This window comes from Triturus cristatus, chromosome 1_1 (genome assembly GCF_964204655.1).
Source record: "Triturus cristatus chromosome 1_1, aTriCri1.1, whole genome shotgun sequence".
Taxonomy (NCBI): domain Eukaryota; kingdom Metazoa; phylum Chordata; class Amphibia; order Caudata; family Salamandridae; genus Triturus; species Triturus cristatus.
In genome coordinates this window covers 832,575,774-832,591,151 of record NC_140579.1, presented here as the reverse complement: position 1 = coordinate 832,591,151, position 15,378 = coordinate 832,575,774, and the positions used below count along the sequence as shown (strand labels likewise).

The following is a 15,378-nucleotide window of genomic DNA, read 5'->3' as shown; positions in this document are numbered from 1 at the left end:
AAGGCTGGGGCGGAGGCAGGGAGCAAGCAAGAGGAAAGACAGATGGCGCTGAAGGCTGGCGGTACGCGCGTGAACGCAAGCTTGTCGCCAGCCAGCAGCACTTTGAAAACTCACCTACTAAAGTCTCTCTGAGCAGCGCATGCGCGCTGACTCAGCGAGACCTAAAAAGTGCTATGACGCGCCCAGCATTGGCCACTTCATAGCCTCTTTTTTTTCCCTCCCGATGACTGTACTCTTTCCCTCTCGTCGTCCACTTCTACCGGATTGACAAAGCCAATAGCTTGCCCATAAGCGAGTTTTGCGTTGCTAATGCTTATTATATTGTTTCACTGCTTTGTACCCTCGGTTTCCCCTGACTCAAACTTTGGTGCTGGGCCACTGAATACGAAGTGTGTCTGTTAGTATTTCCAGCTGCAGCATTGCCAAATTGTCCCATTTCGCGTTTGGAGGCGGAGAGTGAAATAAAACAGCCGGTGTGGCATACCATGTGCTGAATATACCTGAATGGGAGTTATAGAACGGAAGTACAGTTTTATTAAATCTTCTGTTAATTATGTGGCATGGAGAGGAATCTGCAAGAAGGGAATCCCATGAAAGTAAATACGTTCAAAGAGTGTTAACAAATCTAGTGGAATGCCTTGTAAGGGAGCGCCAGGTCATGGAATGTTATCTTCTCTAATGGAATAAAAGCTGGTGGAGACTAGTGCAATACCGTGCCAGGCAATTACCTGTCTTGGCATTGAATCTCAAAGAGTGGAATGCCAAAATCTCTGACCTGAATGTCGAGGAAAGCCTTGCAGTGTATTCTGCTGGAACAGAATGTAATGAGATGTTTTCAAACAAAAGAGCATTTCTAGGATGAAATGAGGAGACATTTTACCTGATGGCAAGCAGTGGAAATTAATATCACTAAAGTAAGATTTTATTTTTTTTTTTAAAGGAATGCTGAAGACAACAAAGTGCTGGAGTGGAATTTGAGGAATGCCGTTGTCTGGATTCTGCTAGAAGGAAATACCATTGCATGGAATTTTAAACCATTAAGTCGAATCGACCGGGGCAGAGCATGTAATGTGCGGAGCGTGGAAAGCGATAAGACCCTCTGAGGCCTTCAGGGTGCTTTTTGATGTCACAAAATTGAGATGGGGCCACTTTGAGGAATGCCTATTGCTTGTTAAACCAGTCCTTCTGAAGTTCTACTGCACCATCTATTCATGAAGGATTCCATCCAGTGACTGACGTCATCGCGGATCTTAAGCTTGCCAGACTTCTTCAAACAAAGGCACATTCTGGAATCTGAGTTGGTGATCGCTGACTTTACAAGCCCAGGTAGTGAGAAGTGATCACTTCATATCTACAAGCTAGCTTAGTGTAAATCGGATTCATGAATTTTATTGACCTCTTTGGCAAGTTGGTGCAATCGAAAATTGGGTATGGTTGCTACTGCATCGATTGTGTTAAGTACACAAAAAAAAAAACAAACCCAGACACTCAGTTGCAGCTGCTATCAGGAAAAAGTGGTGAGGCAGCGTGGGGGGACAAAAAAAAATTAACATAAAACTTGCCCGCCACCTCTTCAGCTCCTGACGATGTACATAGTTGATTGGTCCACGGCAAACTCTTCATGAAAGATTTTCAGGACGTACTCGCAAGATAAACGTAAATATAAAGAATCAACTTAGAGTAAATTGTGTAGCCGGAAGTTATCCTGCTGATTTGGATCAGCCGTAGGAACCAATGTCGAACACCTCGGCCTGGAAATTAATAAAACATCTCCTCTAGATATAAAGCATTGGCATGTTTAATCAAAAAGTGACGTAGAGTTGTTTTAGTGTAAATATTAAGATTGTGAGGAAGGGTCTGGTGAACCTGTGCCACACTAAGAATAATCAATGTTGTAGATTTGGGGATTAGACGGAGATGCACCCACTGGGAGAATCCCGAACGCTTGTAAGCGCGAAGGGTGGGGGTGCGGAGGCAGGGAGCAAGCAAGAGGAAAGACAGATGGCGCTGAAGGCTGGCGGTTCCCGCATGCACGCTCGCGTGAACGCAAGCTTGTCGCCAGCCAGAATCACTTTGAAAACTCACCTACTAAAGTCTCTCCGAGCAGCGCATGCGCGCTGACTCAGCGAGGCCTAAAAAAGGGTCCACCGGAGGACACAACTCAGCAACCCAACGCGACAGTTAAGCTCTGAAGATGTCGCGCACTGTCTGGGATCCTGGCGTGTCCACAGACCTAAATAGTGTTCGTAGTGGCCTCCTCGTACGACACCCCCGTTGCTTCCATTCCCCAATCCATGATTGAGGTAATCACTGGATTCAGAAGAGACCACTCCACTCCGAAACCCATAGACCCCAAGCCTCCATCAACATCCCCTCTGCACCCTTAAAGAAAAAACTAATAATAGTCACCCTCTACCAACTGCATTCTGATAAACTGCAGATCAGCCATCAAACATGCCACAGAGCTTGCTGAATCCATTCTCACCCATGACATAGACTTCATCAGAGAGTCTTGGTTTAATGACTGCTCGCCTCCAATCTTTGACACCCTCGTACCCCCAGGCTTCTCAATCAACAAAGACCGAAAAGACCAAAGAGGTGGAGGCTTAGCAATCATTCACAACAACAACCTGTCTGTGACCCCAATAGACACCTTCAACTACAACACCTTTGAATGTCTAACCACCAACTTCAACACCAGCGACAACAAAATACTGCAATGCCATTTCCTATACCATTCCCCAGGCAACACACTCACTTTCACTGAACACCTGTCAGACCCGATTGCACACTGCGCACTCCGAGACAACAACCACGTAATTCTGGCTGACCTCAACCTGCATTGGAATGACAAAAACAGCCCACCTATACAAAACCTGAACGAGCTACTACAAACCAACAACCTGACCCAGCACTGCTCTGAAGGTACACACAACAAAGGGGCTATCCTGGATGCCATCATTGCCCAACATGACGCAATCACTATAGATCACATCCTACCAGTTGACTAGTCAGATCACCACTTAATCCTATTTCACATCACGCAACCGATCAAGTATCAACCTCCCATCCAAAACCCTCCCACGTGGACGAGAAACCTATCACAGATCAACATGCGCGACCTAGAAGAAAAAATAAGCACGCTCCTGCCCATCTCCCCTGACGGCCGCTCCACAACAGAACTCACATCCCACTACAACACACACATGGCGTCCATTCTAGACCAACTTGCCCCCCTGAAACCGAAAAAACTAGGAATATTCCTTCCGGATCCTGGTTTAACAAGGACATTAACGCTGAAAGGAGACAACTTAGAGCTACTGAACGTTTATGGAGAAACAATCCTTCTACAAGCCTCTGCGAGCAACTCGAAGGAACTACAAAAAACATCAACAAGGAAAAAAGCAACTTTTTCTGCACCGCCCTTAATGCGAAAAACAGGCCTCAAAGAACTCTTTAACATCAGGCAACAGACCTCCAAGACCTCTGCAGCCCCAGTCCAGGCCTCCAAAGACCTGTGCGACAACTTCGCCAACTTCTTCAACGACAAAATCACCAAAATTGAACTATCTCAATACCAACCTCTACCCCTCCTGCAAAAACCCAACACCAACACGAAAAAGCCCCCCTCGAAAGCCTGGAAATCCTTCGACCTTGTACCCGAAGCAGAGATTCTTATACTAATGTCTTCCTCTAAGCCTGCATCCCACACCCTCGACCCTTTACCCTCCCAATTAACCAAAAAGCTGAAATTCTCACTCGCCCCACTCTGGAGCGAAATCAAACAGCTCCTTGAAAACCAGCAGCATTCCAGAATGCCTTAAAGTAGGCCAAGTCACGCCACTATCGAAAAAGCCAGGCCTAGACAACACCGACCTGAACAACTTCAGACGTTTCCAACCTCCCCTTCCTATCCAAAATCCTTGAAAAGTGCGTTCTCAAACAACTGACGCAGCACATAGACAACATCAACCTACTAGATCGCCACCAATCGGGCTTCAGAAAAGGCTGTAGCACTGAAACCGCGATCCTTAACATCGTGGACGACATCCACAAATCCCTCGATGCTCACAAATGCTGCCTACTCATCCTCCTAGACCTATCGGCAGCCTTTGACACGGTAGATCACAATCTACTCATCAAAGCTCTTCAAGACAAGAGTAGGTGCGGATGAGGTGGTCCTAGAATGGTTCTCCTCCTCCGTACACAACCGCGCCCAAAGGATAAAAATCAAAACCTTCACGTCCGACCTACACCCCGTCAACAGAGGTGTCCCCCAAGGCTCGGTGCTCTCCCCTCATTTGTTCAACATATACATGGAACCCCTCACCACCCTCCTCAAAGAAGCCAACATCCTTTTCCACTTATACGCAGACACCCAGATCTACTTGGAAACCTCTTCCATCAACGACATTCAAAGACTCAACAACACTCAAAGAAATTCAACAGTGGCTAGCAACAAACCACCTTAAACTCAATCAAGACCAAACCGAAAACCTCCTTATCTCCAACAAAAAAGAAAACCCCCAAATCGCTGAATGGCTGAAATCAATCGATGCTCTCAACGGCGATCTCACCCTAGCTAACTCGGTAAAATCTCTAGGAATCACCCTCGATGCAAAACTGAACATGACCGACTAGATTAAGATGTCCGTAAAGAGTGTCTTCCTCAATCTAAAGCTTCTCAACAAAATTAAGCTCCTCATACCGCCCAAGGACCTCAAACAAGCCACGCAATAACTAGTGCTATCTAGACTCGACTACGGGAACGCAGTCCTCACCGGTACAGCTCAATCCCACCTAGCGCCACTCAAAACAACCCTTAATGCAACTGCCAGAATGGTCTCCGGGGTTAAGAAATACGACCACTTATCTCCCACCCTCAGAGAACTATAATGGCTTCCAGTCGAAATGTGTGCCAGCTTCAGAACTGCCTGCCTCACGCACAAAACCCTGCACACAGAGAAACCTAAATACCTGGCCTCCAAACTCAAGAAAGCTGGCCAGACAAGAAACCTCAGGAGTTCCAACACCCTCCTACTCATCCCGATGAAAACACACAAACAAAAATCTGCTGCACGATTCTTCTCTGGAAACGCACCCAAAATCTGGAACTCCATCCCAGTCAACATCAGGACTATCCCTTCCTTTATAAAATTCAAAGGTCTCCTAAAAGACCTCTACCACAACCGTGCCGTCCCGAAACGAGAATCGCCGATTAAACGCACAAACCGGAAACCGTAAGTCCGCTGGCACCTGACAATGTTCCACCACAATCCTACCTCTTACTGCACTTTAAAACCCCTTGACAATGTCCCCCTCTATCTACCTCATCCCCACTTCCCTACCGCCTCCTCGTTCCCTCCCCACATAAAGAGGTTGATCCCAGGACATTGTATTATTGGCTATCTCAGGACCTCCCTACCTCAAGGACGCAAAACTCCAGGAGTACATATACCTTCACCTTTTTTGTTACTCTGTATGTGACTTCTGCTCTATAATCTGTTGTGAAGCGCTCCGATACCCGCAGGTCTGGCCAGCGCTATACAATACTCCTAAAATAAAATAAATAAGTAGTTTCAGAAATAGTTAAATCGGACGCACACCTGAGTGACAATGTGTGATACAAAGCTTTGTTGTGTAAGCGATGTTAATATACCACAAGGCATGCATTATTAAAGTGCCAAACCACCTCAACCCGAGTCTAACCTCATAATATCCCATTTAACCTGCTCCATCTCCATGCATCAGTCCTCTATTCAGTGTCCATTTTTCGCTTTAACATCCGCTTGCCCGTTATCGTTCTACCATCTTAAACCTTAATGGAAATCTTACCCGATCAAACCCCTGATCCTTCTCTCCTGTCACGGACCCCCTCATGCATTGTCCTCGTTCTCACAGTAGCTCTCTTCCCAACGTACTATAATACAATTCCTTCGTTTTCTTCGGACATTCAATTATTTTAACTATTAGGTCCCCTGCTTCGCTATGCAGACCCGCCTGGTCTCGTTCAGCATACTCCCGACCTCAGCCAGGGCCTAATAATGCATTCAGCCCCAACTCCGTACCATTATAATTTCAGCCCACGGACTGTCCCTTCACTCCCAGTTGCACAGCGATCTATCTTCAGGTCTCGTCATTCTACAGGGCCCTCCCGTGTCTTATAAACCCCGCCACTTAGGTATTAGCAGCAAGCAAAACCATATTTACTGAGGCCTTCTATGGGCCCGCAACCACGCTTTCACCCGAACAACCCTCTGCTTCGAGACAGCCTTTCTGTCTCCTGCTTGCTCGGTCTGCGTTCCACCCTGAGGCCCTCCGCCGGACGGGCTCGCGCTCCCTCGGCCCCGCGCTTTCCTCCCCGGACTCTGACTGGTCTCCTGGCCCCTCCAATCGAGACCTGCGGTCCCCCACATTGGGCGCTCGCCCTCAGCGCTCCCGGTTACCTTCCCGCTCTGATTGGCTCCACTACCGGACTCCAGAACCCAATCAGAGGACGATCACCCTGCACAAGGTGGCGCCCGGGACAAAGGAAGACTGAGACCTACGGTCCCCCACATTGGGCGCTCGCGCTCACCACTCCCGGTTACCTTCCCGCTCTGATTGGCTCCACAACCGGACTCCAGAACCCAATCAGAGGCCGATCACCCTGCTCAAAATGGCGCCCGGGAACACAGACGAGAAACGTCGCGAAACAGTGCGCGTGCGCAGCTAAAGGTCACGCCTACTAACATACCGCCCTCCGGTTGCGTAAGCGCTATGTCAGGACTACGTTTTGACACGAATGATGCTCCAGTGAGTTCGTTTGTCATCTTGTAATTGGCCTTCCTATCTGCAGAGGTATACACGGAGCTAGGTCCAAACACTCCGATTCCTTTTTTAACCGATTTAATTTTTTTACGGAGAGACAATCTGTTTATCTTAGTAATTCTTGAAAGTAACAGTATAATGCATTTGTGATACATTGCTCATGCTTGGTTGTCTATGATAAGGAATTACTTTCAATAATAGCTAATTAAACATACTGTTTCGAAATGGCAGCCATTTGAAAGGTTACATTGCTTCCTTGTCCTTCGTCTGTGTCAATAGCGGTTGGTCTCCATAGGGACGGCCCACGTAGAATGTTCTAGAAGTAGCCGGTGGGAGGGATTACGTGGGCCTATTCTTCAGCTTTAACCGTCCCGTTAAACAAAATATTTGTAGTTGCACGTCAAAAAGCGATAAAAACGTCAGTTGTTTAACAACAAGAAAACGTATTTCTTTCAGTGGCTTTCGGACCAGTCACTGTAAAGGTGTTACTCACATTCTTTCAATGATTATTCACGTCATGTTTACTGTAGTATTTCTTTTGTGTTTATTGCTGTGACATGGTGTGTATTCCACGTTGTTGCAGACGCTGCTCGAGAGTGTATCTTCAAACATGTTTAACCCCTTCCCTGCTAGGCCTTTTCCCCTCCTGTGCTAAGCCTTTTTTGGGCTATTTGGGGTAGTGCGCGCTTAGGCCCCTGTAACTTTTTGACCACAGTAGGTATCCACGCCAAATTTGCGTCCTTTTCTTCCAACATCATGGGGATTCTAAAGGTACCCAGGGTTTGTGGATTCTCCTAGAGGGTTCCCAGAAATTAGTCAAAATACAGCAAAATTGTGTTTTTTGTGTGAAAAATGGGGAAAAGTGGCTGCAACTGAAAGCGTCTAGGTTTTTCTCTGCAAATGATGTCAAAAAAGGGTTTGTGGGACTGAAATCACCATTTCTCCAGCTTTTAGGGAATGACAGATTTTTGTCAGAAATCCAACATTTTTTACACAGTTTTGACATTTTTCTGGGACATACCCTATTTTTGCTATTTTTTGTGCTTTCAACCTCCTTCCAGATAATGGTAGAAATGGGTAGAAAAGCAATAATGGATCCTGGAAAGCTATACATTTTTGAAAAGTAGACAAAATTCTGAATTCAGCAAGGGGTCATTTGTGTAGATCCATCAAGGTTTCTTTATAGAAACAAACAGTTAAATATAGGAAAAATTAAAAATGTGTTGAAAAAAGCAGCCTTTTGAGTCAACGTTTTCACCTGTAACTTCTTCTAATTATGACATCTCTTTGAAAGCAATGTACCGTTACATCCGGTGGACCTTCCTGTTGTGGGGATATATAGGACTTGTAGGTTCACCAAGAGCCCAATGAACCCAGAGTAAAAAACTGAGCAGTTGTAATGGTTTTTTTTTTTGTTCCGGTTATATAGCAATTATTGTGGGAAAATGTATACATGGAAAAATCGGTATGAAAGACATCTATGTATTTCTGAAATGGGAACAAATTACAGAGTTTAGAAACAGTGCATATTTGCACATTTTCGAAATTGGGAATACTCATACTTGCATGACAATTATTGGTCATTTTTCAAAATGACTTTTTTTTTACACAATGTCTTTCATTTGGAAGGGAGAAATGCATCAAAAATCAATAGGTAATAACAGTTGCTTTACAAATCTGAACTACCCTAAGTCTCCCGATAAAAATGGTACCTCACTTGTGTGGGTAGGCATAGTGCCCACGACAGGAAGTGGCTCAAAACCCAAGGTGAACACACCACATTTTCACACTGAAAATTTACACTTTTGTTGCGAAGAGTCTAGCTGTAGTTTTTGAACCCTAGCCCTGCCGGCACTTAGGGAAACCTAGCAAACCTATACATTTTTGAAAACTAGACACCCAGGGGAATCCAGGATGGGGTGACTTGACTGCCTCCCACCATGGTCTGTTACCCAGAATCCCTTGCAAACGTAAAAAATTGACAAAAAAACACATTTTCCCCACATTTCTGTGATGGAAAGTTCTGGAATCTGCGTGGATCCACAAATTTCCACCCACCCCGCGTTCCCCAAAGTCCTACGAGAAAAATGGTACCTCACTTGTGCGGGTCGGCCTAGTGCCCGCGACAGGAAACGGCGCAAAACGCAACGTGGTCACACCTCAATTTTGCAGTGAAAAATGACCCTTTTTTGGCAAAGTGACTAGCTGTAGTTTTTGAACCCTAGCCCTGCCGGCACCTAGGGAAACCTAGCACACCTATACATTTCTTAAAACTAGACACCCAGGGGAATCCAGGATGGGGTGACTTGACTGCCTCCCACCATGGTCTGTTACCCAGAATCCCTTGCAAACGTAAAAAATTGACAAACAAACCACATTTTCCCCATATTTCTGTGATGGAAAGTTCTGGAAACTGCGTGAATCCACAAATTTCCACCCACCCCGCGTTCCCCAAAGTCCTACGAGAAAAATGGTACCTCACTTGTGCGGGTCGGCCTAGTGCCCGCGACAAGAAACGGCGCAAAACGCAACGTGATCACACCTCAATTTTGCAGTGAAAAATGACCCTTTTGGCAAAGTGACTAGCTGTAGTTTTTGAACCCTAGCCCTGCCGGCACCTAGGGAAACCTAGCAAACCTATACATTTTTGAAAACTAGACACCCAGGGGAATCATGGATGGGGCGACTTGACTGCCTCCCACCATGGTCTGTTACCCAGAATCCCTTGCAAACGTAAAAAATTGACCAAAAAAACACATTTTCCCTACATTTCTGTGATGGAAAGTTCTGGAATCTGCGTGGATCCACAAATTTACCACCACACAGCGTTCCCCCAGGTCTCCCGGTAAAAATGGTGCTTCACTTGTGTGGGAGGCCCAAGTACCCGCGGCAGGCAAGGGCCCAAAACGTAGTGATGCGACATTTGGGATAGGCAATGTTGATGTCGCATCACTACGTTTTGGGCCCTTGCCTGCCGCGGGTACTTGGGCCTCCCACACAAGTGAGGCACCATTTTTACCGGGAGACCTGGGGGAACGCTGGGTGGTGGTAAATTTGTGTGAGCCCGGTGATGCCACAACTTTCCCACACCAAAATGTGTGAAAAAAGTGATTTTTTTCAGCAAAAATTGAGGTTTGCAGGGGATTCTGGGTAAGGAAATGTTGGGGGATCCACGCAAGCTATACCTCCCTGGAAGCCGCCGGGTGTCTAGTTTTCAGAAATGTGTGGGTTTGGTAGGTTTCCCTAGATGGCCGCCGAGCACCGGGTCAAAAACCAAAGTGACCCCCCTTGCAAAACCAGGTGGTTTTGCGATAGGCCATTTTGATGTCGCCTCACTACGTTTTGGGCCCTTGCCTGCCGCGGGTACTTGGGCCTCCCATACAAGTGAGGCACCATTTTTACCGGGGGACCTGGGGGAACGCTGGGTGGTGGTAAATTTGTGTGAGCCCGGTGATGCCACAACTTTCCCACCCCAAAATGTGTGAAAAAAGTGATTTTTTTTCCAGCAAAAATTGAGGTTTGCGGGGGATTCTGGGTAAGGAAACGTTGGGGGATCCACGCAAGCCATACCTCCCTGGAAGCCGCCGGGTGTCTAGTTTTCAGAAATGTGTGGGTTTGGTAGGTTTCCCTAGATGGCCGCTGAGCACCGGGCCAAAAACCAAAGTGACCCCCCTTGCAAAACCAGATTAACTATTGTTCCTACAGCGTGAGAATTTTGGAATAATATTGCAAAGAAAATGTGGCAGACATTTTGAGGTTTGCAGGACATTGGGGATAAAAAAACTTTTTGAATTCACAAGAGAGACATCACCATGAACTCCCATGGGTTTTCGACAATATCTACAGTTGGTGGGTTATTCTTACATGGAAAGTGTACCTTGGCAGAGAAACTAAAGACAAAGATTCTTGCACAACCATCTATTCCTCAAACACACACAGATACTGGTTGGATTTGGCACGAGGGCGAGTCATGGTTCAGTGTATTAAATTTTATTAACAAGAGATTCCACAAAAATGAAATGCACTGTCAATAATTAAATTCACAAAAAACCAAACCAATGACTCGCAGCTCGTGAGCTGTAAAGCCACGTCAAGGCACCAACCACTTTACAGGCCATTCACACACCTTTCATACGTGATACAAACAAGACCATTCGCACCACCAGGCACAAAACCAACACATTACAAAATTCACAAAAAGGGACAAGGTACACCCTGCTTCAGAAAGACAAATATTACTGCACAGCCATCTAATCCGCAGGCACACACACATACTGGTTGGATTTGGCACGAGGGCGAGTGATGGTTCAGTAGATACAATTGTATTAGCAAGTGATTTCACAAAAATGAAATGCACTGGTAATAATTGAAAGGGCGAGAAACTGAACCATTGACTCACAGCTCGTGAGCTGTAAAGCCACGACAAGGCACCAACCTCTTTACAGGCCATTCATACACCTTTCATACGTGTGAGACATACAAAACCATTCACACCGCCAGCCGCGGGCCCATCACATAACAAAACTCACACCAGCACACAGCGCCATTCAAGGGCCCATCACTTTCACACCCACAATCCAGACACAGCAACTACACAGGCTGATGGATTGCGTGGAGTGGCACTCAGCTAGCAGTGTGTGTAGTGACCAGCAGAAAGTCACTACTCACACACAGCCAGCCGAGCGCCAGTCCACACACACCGCTAGCAGAGCGCCAGTCCACGCACACCGCTAGCCAAACACCAGTCCGCGCACACCGCTAGCCAAGCGCCAGTCCAGGCACACCGTCAGCCAATCGCCAGTCCAGGCACACCGGCAGCCAATCGCCAATCCACGCACACCGCCAGCCAAGCTCCAGTCCACGGACACCACCAGACAAGCACCAGTCCGCACACACCACCAGTCCACGCACACCGCCAGCCAAGTACCAGTCCACGCACACCGCCAGCCAAGCACCATTCCACGCACACCACCAACCAAGTGCCAGTCCACACACACCAACAGCCAAGCGCAAGCCTACACACACCGCCATCACATTTAGGATTTTTTTAGAAAAAAATAAAAACACAAACAAATCGCAAATAGATACAAATCTTCAAACACAAAATCAGCAACTAAATACTTTGCACTAACACCAACCTTGAAACAGAATCAAATTATCCAAAGAATACAGACCAGGCAGTTCACTTTACCACTCATGAATGCTCCCAAAAATTATTTCGCGTGTGGTACGCTCTAAAACACGCAGGGACACACAGTGCAGGTTGAGAAGGACAGTCGGGGCAGTACATACGACTCTCCTTCCGCGTACCTCTTCGCCAACAGACTCTACATCTCCTACTGGGAAAATCTTTTGAGGGTGTGGGAGGAATGTGATCTGGAAAGTGGCGATCTTTCAATCTAGCAACATCCTCCACCACTCCAACTCTAGGAACACTTGCCTGTTCCACTACAACAAGGCTGCCTATTACAGACTCCTGAAACTTAGCAAAAGTCATCTTTGACTCAGGGCAAGAATCCTGGAACACAACAAAAGCATTAAACATTGCCAAGTGGAAAAGATGGATAGCCAACTTCTTGTACCAAATGTAAGCCTTACGAAGAGCAGTGTAAGGTTCCAACCTCTGATCTACTCTGTCAACACCACCCATGTGCCTATTATAGTCTAAAATGCACACAGGTTTGCGCGCTTCAGCGACCTGACCCCAAACAGTCACAGGTGCAGTGCTTTCATCATGGATGGTAGTCAGCATGTAGACATCTCTCCTGTCTGAAAACTTCACAGCAAGAAGCTCCTGGCAACACAACGCACTGCACTGTCCCCGCACAAGCTTTTGACAAACAAGTTCTTTCGGGAAACCTTTACGGTTAGAGCGGATTGTGCCACAAGCAACAGTGTCCACTTTGGCCAATTCCCTGAACAACCGCACACCAGTGTAGAAGTTATCTACATATAAATGGTGGCCTTTGTTAAAAAATCCTCTACCAAGTTCCCAAACAATTTTCTCAGTCACTCCAAAAGTGGATGGACAACCAGGGAGGTTAATCCTAGGTTCCTTACCGGTGTACACCCTGAAATTAGAAACATATCCAGTCCTACTGTCACACAGCATATACAGCTTTATTCCATAGCGTGCCCTCTTACTAGGAATGTATTGCTTAAAAACCAAGCGGCCCTTGAACAACACCAAAGACTCATCCACTGCAATTTCTTTCCCAGGGGCATAAATCTCAGAAAATCGATCAACAAAGTGATCAAGGACAGGCTTAATCTTAAAAAGACGGTCACACTCAGGGTGATCTCGTGGCAACGCTAAACCATTATCAACAAAATGCATCATCTGAAGCAGAAGCAAATACCTGTCACGACTCATGACTGCCGGAAAAATAGACGTTGCCATCAAGGGACTGCTAGACCAATATGAAGACATTGATGGCTTCCTTAGCAAGCCCATCAAAAAAGTTAAACCCAAGAACTTCTTCATCTCTTCAACATTTGTGGGAGTCCACCGGGTAGCTCTAGAGTGTGGCTTAAGACTGGCACTGTTGTCCCTCAAAAACTGTTCGGCATACAAATTAGTCTGCTCAACAATCTCTGCCAAAAACACATCGTCCATAAACAACTGAAAAAAATTTACCGGCAAAAAGTTTTCAGTATTCACTCTAGACCCTGGAACACCAGTAAACTCTGGCAATGCCGGCTGCACCATGCCAGGGGCAACCCAGAGGTCATCACTTTCAAAGGGAAGCCTTGCAGCCCCAGCCTGCAGCCCAGATGCCTCTTGCCGCACTACACCAACGGGAAGCCTTGCAGCCCCAGGCTGCAGCCCAGATGCCTCTTGCCGCACTAGCGGCACATCAGTCTCCTCCTCTAACACAGGCACTTCATCCGCACTAAGAGTATCTTCATCATCCGATGACCATACGGAGAGAAAACTCACTACCAGAATCGTCCCCTGCCTCCTCTCCCTCAGATGCAGAGTCAGTCTCTGAACCATGGTCAGAGGAAGACTCAAACAGCAAACTAACAACCTGCTGAGCAGTAATCCTGCGGCTAGCCATTATACTTACTAAGATAGAAGACTGCACAAACAAGTCAACAACAACCAACAATGTGCAAACCAAGTAAGTAAAGAAATGTGTACCTTTATCACAAAGATCAATGTACTCAAAAACTATACAATTCAATTACAAGAGACAGCTGCACTCACCAGAAACCAACTCTGCAGTGACACAGCAAAAACCAACGATATCCAACTAGAAAGAAGAAAAAAAAAATTACTCACAAGACAACAAAATACACATCGAGCACCAATGCAAAAAGTTTTTGACACTCAAAAAACAAACATACTGCTATTATTACACCATTTGCAAAAAAAATTCATGCAGAGAAATCAAACACATTTACATTGTACAAAAAAAAGTCTCTTACCAAACTACACAAACAGCAGAACCACCAGTAACAACACGGCAAACTGAAAAGAGCAAAAGCCTTCACCTAGAACAAAAAAGTAAAAAAAAAACATTACTATTGCAATTCACAAAAAATATAACAATAAACATTATAACATGCTATGTTACTACCCAAATGGTCAATCGGGTTGTGTGCCAGGTGGGGCAGAAAACAGCAGGAAAAAGAAAGCTACTCTGTCCCGGGGCGGGTGGGCCAAATACATATTATAAAAATTGCACCCTGGAAGCGACACTTGCCAAAGGGGTCACTTCCATTTTTATTTACACTAATTCCCTGGTGTCTAGTGGGCTTTTCTGCCCCGCCCCTGGGGCCAGAAACGGCTACACAAAAAACCGATCTGCCCCTAGGGGGGGGGGGGGGGGCAGAAAAGTCTTGAAAAATATTTGAGCCCCCAGGAACACACATCCCTGGTGTCTAGTGGGCTTTTCTGCCCCCCCCCCTGGGAGCAGAAACGGACCGCAAGACGACCGATCTGCCCCCAGGGGGGGCAGAAAAGTCTTCCCATAATTTATGCCACCAAGGAAGCGACCCTTGCCCAAGGGGTCGCTTCCTAACTTCTAAAAACACACATCCCTGGTGTCTAGTGGGCTTTTCTGCCCCCCCTGGGAGCAGAAATGGACCGAAAGACGACCGATGGGGCAGAAAAGTCTTCCCATAATTTATGCCGCCAAGGAAGCGACCCTTGCCCAAGGGGTCGCTTCCTAACTTCTAAAAACACACATCCCTGGTATCTAGTGGGCTTTTCTACCCCCCCTGGGAGTAGAAACGGACAGAAAGACGACTCTTTCCTCTCCCCCGATGCCTCAAGGCCTCTCAATTCCGCCCCCCCGCCACACCAGAGCCAAACACCTACCTGCTCCGTTGGACGCGCTGGAAGAAATGAATTCCAGCGCGTCCAACGCTTCCTGATGACGTCGGCGCGCGCTGTGTGCGCTGACGTCATCAGGAAGCGTGGGGGGGCTCGGGGTTGGCAGCGGAAACTCTTCCGCTGCCAACCCCCCAATTGGTGCGAAAATCGAGCCCCCAGGGGGGAGCACCAGCGCTTCCCCCAGGGGCTGTGCTCATGACGGAGCGGTTCCGTCATGAGCACAGCCC

The 15,378-nt window shown here is 46.8% G+C and overlaps 1 protein-coding gene across 11 annotated transcripts in view; it reads right to left on the bottom strand.

Moving 5' to 3' along the window:
- The window catches only part of LOC146871148 (nuclear transcription factor Y subunit alpha), a 243,178-nt gene that overhangs the window by 164,127 nt on the left and 63,673 nt on the right, over window positions 1-15,378 (bottom strand). For 2 of the 11 annotated variants that reach the window (XM_085650337.1, XM_085650351.1), the window contains exon 1: window positions 6,447-6,601. The exons of 1 other annotated variant lie outside the window; for it this stretch is intronic. The gene's annotated coding sequence lies outside the window, so the exon portion shown is untranslated. Of the gene's footprint in view, window positions 1-5,835; window positions 6,026-6,068; window positions 6,368-6,446; window positions 6,738-15,378 lie in introns of those variants that run through there. 8 more of the 11 variants (XM_085650317.1, XM_085650343.1, XM_085650320.1 and 5 more) reach the window with 7 other exon arrangements.